This window comes from Phocoena sinus, chromosome 10 (assembly GCF_008692025.1).
Source record: "Phocoena sinus isolate mPhoSin1 chromosome 10, mPhoSin1.pri, whole genome shotgun sequence".
Taxonomy (NCBI): domain Eukaryota; kingdom Metazoa; phylum Chordata; class Mammalia; order Artiodactyla; family Phocoenidae; genus Phocoena; species Phocoena sinus.
In genome coordinates this window covers 4,187,361-4,192,181 of record NC_045772.1, presented here as the reverse complement: position 1 = coordinate 4,192,181, position 4,821 = coordinate 4,187,361, and positions in this window count along the sequence as shown.

The following is a 4,821-nucleotide window of genomic DNA, read 5'->3' as shown; positions in this document are numbered from 1 at the left end:
TATTTAGATCTTCTTTAATCTCTCTTTAAAATGTTCCATAGTTTTCAGTGTAGGTCTTACACATCTTTCAAAAGATTTATTCCTAATTATTTTATGTTTTTATGCTAGTATTAATTGTTTTAAATTTCATTTTCTAGTTGTTTGTTGCTAGTATATAGAAATAAACTTAATTTCATATACTGACATTTTATCCAGTGATCTTGCTAAATTCATTTATTAATTCTAAAGTTGTACATTCTTTTGGATTTTCTATGTACATAATTATGTCATCTGAAAATAAAAACAGTTATACTTTCGTCCTTTCCAATCTTTATTTCTTTATCTTGCTTTATTGCACTGGCTTGGATTTCCAGTACCATACTCAACAGAAGTGGTGATAGTGGACAAGAGGAAAGTGCTTAAGAGTTTTATTTACATTAACAGTAGGGTCTTAAATATAAAGCCTTTATTAGATTAAGAAAGTTTTTAAAAATTCTTAATTGATGGACAGTTTTTATCATGAATAAGTGTTGAATTTTATCAAATATTTTTCTGCGTCAATGGGCATGATTGTATGTTTTCTCTCCTTATTCTGTTACTATGGCAAATGACATTGATTGATTTTCAAATGTTAAACCAACCTTACATTTCCAGAAAAAACTCTACTTGTCATGAAGTATTAACCTTTTAATAGATCTCTGCATTTGCTTTACTAATGTGTTGTTTAGGATTTTTCATCTGTGTTCATGAGACATATAAGCCTGTACATTTCTTTTATTGTAATATCCTTGTCAAGTTTTAATATCAGGGTTTTGCTGGCCTCATAAAATGCGTTGGGAGGTGTTCCCTTTTTCTGTTCACTATAAGATTTTGTGTAAGATTAGTATTATTTCTTCCTTAAATGTTTGGAAAATTAATAGTGAAACCACCTGAGTCTAAAGTTTTCTTTGGGAGAGGTTTTAAATTATAGACTTTATTGTTTTTAACAGTATAGGATTCCTTGGATTTTCTATTTTTTCTTGTATTAGTTTTGCTAAATCGTGATTTTTAAAGAGTGTCCTTTTCATCCAGGTTGTCACTTTTATTGGCATAATATCCTGTTATTACATTTAACATGTCATTGGGATCTGCAGTGATAGCCCCTTCTAATTTCTATTACTGGGATTAAAAAAAAGGGGGTGTTCTTTTTTTCCTATTTTTTCCTGATCTGTCTTGATGGAATTGTCAAATTGTATACATCTTTCCAAACACCTAACTTGGCTTTGTTAATTTTTTCTATTGTATTTTTGTTCTCTAGTTAATTGATTCCTACTCTTATCTTGTTTACTGTCTTCCTTCCACTTTCCTTGTATTTAACTTACTAATTTTTTTTCTAGTTTCATGAGACAGAAGCTTAGATCATTCTTTTTCAACCTTCTTATTTTCTAATTGATGCATTTAAAACTAAAAATTTCCACTCGGGTGTTTCTTTAGCTGCTTCCCACAAGTTTCAATGTGTTTGTTTTCATTATCATTCGGTTAAAAGTTAAAAGTATTTTCTAATTTCCATTGTGATTTCTTTCCTGACCCATGAGTTATTCAGAAATGTGTTGTTTAACTTCCAAACACTTGGGAATTCTCCAATTATCTTTCTGTCATTAATTTCTTTTAATTGCACTGTGGTCACAGAACACACTCTGTGTGCGATTTCAGCTCTTTGAAATCTGTTAAGACTTGCTCTAGGGCCCAGCATATGGTCTATTTTGGTAAATGTTCCATGGCTGCATTTATTCCTTCCCCACCCCAGTGCCATTAATATTATGTCTTTTAACATTTAATAATTGATAATTACTTTAAATAGTTAATGTTTTTGTATCTTTACCGTTTCTAGCGTTCCTCATTCCTTCCTGAAGTTCGGTGCTCCATTCTGGGGTCCCTTTCCTTCAGCCTGAAGAACTTCCTGTGGAGGTTCTTGTAGTGCCAATTTGCTGCTAAATACTTCTCTTAGCTGTTGTTTGAAGGTATTTTTGTTTGGCCTGCACCTCTGAGGAGTATCTTTCTTCAAAGAGGTTGGCAGGTTTTGGGGTTCTTTTTCTTTCAGCAATGTAAAGATGTTAATCCATCGTCTCCTGGATTCCAAAAATGTGAAATGCTTCACGAACCTGCATATCACCCTTGGGGGCCGTGCCATCTTCCACGAGTCAGTCTAAAATTAGTGTAGGCGCTGCCAATATAAGCACATAACATAGTTTTTCAAACATTTATACTTGTCCTTAAAAAAAAAAAACTTTCCTTCCAGCTTCTCTGCTGGTTCCCTCCTCTCACTGAGGAAGCAGGCAGTCTCCCACACCCTCTGGGTGTGTTCTTTTTTTGTGGGGGGGGGGGGGTGTCCAAAAGCACCTTTATAAATAATACCCTCTTCCTTCACTCAGGTTCTGAGGAAGCTAAGAAGAAAAACAAGGAGTGGCCGTTGCAGAGCTAAATATCTCTTTTATTTTGGACACAGGATCCCAAGTCGAGGGCGGAGGTATTTAGAACAGGGACAGTAGCTCCCATTGTATGAGGGCTACCATATGCCCAAAACCACAATGGACACACCCCACACATCTTCTCAGCCCACTCAGAGGCCCATCCTCTGAAGCAAGTGCTAATAATTCCACCAAATAGACAGGAGACCAAAGTTCTAAGAATTAAGCAAACTTCCCACCAGTCTTGTAAGCAGGATTCAAATCCTTGCTGGTCACAACTGAATAAGGCTTTAAAAGTGGGATGGGGTCTCAGTTTCCAGCATAGTGCCTCACATGGCAGATTTATTAAACAGAGTGGAATATGTTATACACTTCTGTGTATGAAATAATGGCATCAAGCCACCCTCTCCCTTGTTCACAATACTCTGGCTACATTGGCCTTTCAGTTCCCCAAACACTCCAAACTCTTTCCCACCTTGGAGTCCTGCATGCTGTTCCCTTGGTTAATATACGTGTCCCGGCCCCCTTCACCTGGCTAAGTCCCACTCCTGCGGGTCTTCATTTAAATGTTCCTTTTAAAGTTGTCTCTTTGGGGAATTCCCTGTCTTTCCAGTGGTTAGGACTCAGTGCTTTCACTGCTAGGGCCCAGGTTCCATCCCTGGTCGGGGAACTAGGATCCCACATGCCGTGCAGGTGGCCAAAAAAAGAAAAAGAAACAAAAAGAAAAAGTTGTCAATTTTGACCCCTCCCCCGATTTAAATCAGGTCCCCTTTATAACCTTTTATCACTTCCTTTCAGTTTCTTCTTTCTAGAACTTGCCACAGTTTGTAATCATATGAGTCTTGTCATATACATAATTTTGCCATTGACAGATGTTGCCTCCTTTAGACTGGAAGCTCCTCGAAGGCAGGGGCCCATCTCCTTGATTGCTGGCCATCCTCCCAGACTGCAGCCCAGCACTAGGCACGGGTATTTGTCCCCATCCTTCTCCTCCTCTGTCCTCTTCACGACTTTCCTCTTTCTACTGCCACTTGTTTCCCTCCTTCTCTTGGTCCTGTTTCTAGTGGAGACAAGCCAGTGAGTTTTCTGGGAGCCACACAGGTGAGCGGAGGTGATCCCTGGCGTGACTGTACTGGCTGGAGCACAGCAGGGCGGCGGGCGGCTTGTTGGCATGTTTACCTGAGTCATCGTTGGCAAAGGTTGCCGGCTCCAGGATGGAACATGTGTGTGAGGAACGCCTTTTCTGTGGGACGCCCACCCCTCTTTAGACAAGGGTGGGCGTGGTCGCCAGGCAAAGAAGTCGTGAGGTTACTAGGGATGAGGAATTTATGCGCCAAATAAGAAATAGGTTTCATTTTCAAGAAGCTGGGACCAAAACCCCGTTCAGGTTAGAATACCTTAGCCACCTTTGGCCCTGTTTTATTTGTATGAAGCTATGTCGTCACAACTGGATTCGGCTTCCTCAGAGCAAGGATTCTGTTACCTTTTTCTTTTGTCCCCCACAAACCCCCAGCCCAGTGCCGGGCCAGCAAGCGCCCAGCAGACAGGGCTTTAGCACACCCTGAGCGCTTCCAGTGAGGGCGATGGTAGGAGCAACGGCAGCTGCTTTGAGCCAGGTGTTGCCAATATCACGCACGTGATCTCTCATCCCCACGGCAAAGTCCTGATTTCTTTATTTCTCTTTGATAAATGAGAAATCTGAGGCCCAGGCCTTGCTGCCTTCACACGTTTAGTAAGAAAAGGATTCCAGATGCTGACCTGGCCTCTTGACTTTGGGTAGAGGTATAAATAGGGAAAAAACAAAAAAAAAAAAAAAATAAAGAAACCCCAGAAACCTCTAATGGCATTGAAAACAATTACTGAAGATATTGAAATGTAAAATTTTTAAACTCTGTACTCTTCCTTGCAAAACCCCAGGCTTGCTGGTCGAAAGGGTGCAGCCGAGTTGGCGCTGTGTTTTACCACTGTGCGGGCTGCCCAGCCCAGCAGTCAGGCCACCCTTGCTTATCTGCAGGTGCGTCACCGGCCCTGGTTTCATGGGGAGGGAGGGGCATCCAGGCTTTGCTTACCCAGGTGGGTCTCACCCTTGAATTCCTTTCCAGGGACTGGGTAAAACAAAACAAACCCCCAAACCTCAAATGAAATGGGATATAACAAATCAATGAAGATACTGCAGTCAGGGATGTTTGAGTCTGTAAAATATTTCCAGAAACCCAGGCAGCGCCTGATCCGAATGACTGGTGTGCTGCGTGGCGGGGGCGCTAAGGATCTGTCTCCTCGCTAGAACCAGCCTGACGGTCACTCGGAAGACACGCGAGAAAGATGCAAATGTGAACGAACTCACGTCGGCAAAACGGATTTGTGTGGGCTTCCCTGGCGGCGCAGTGGTTGGGAG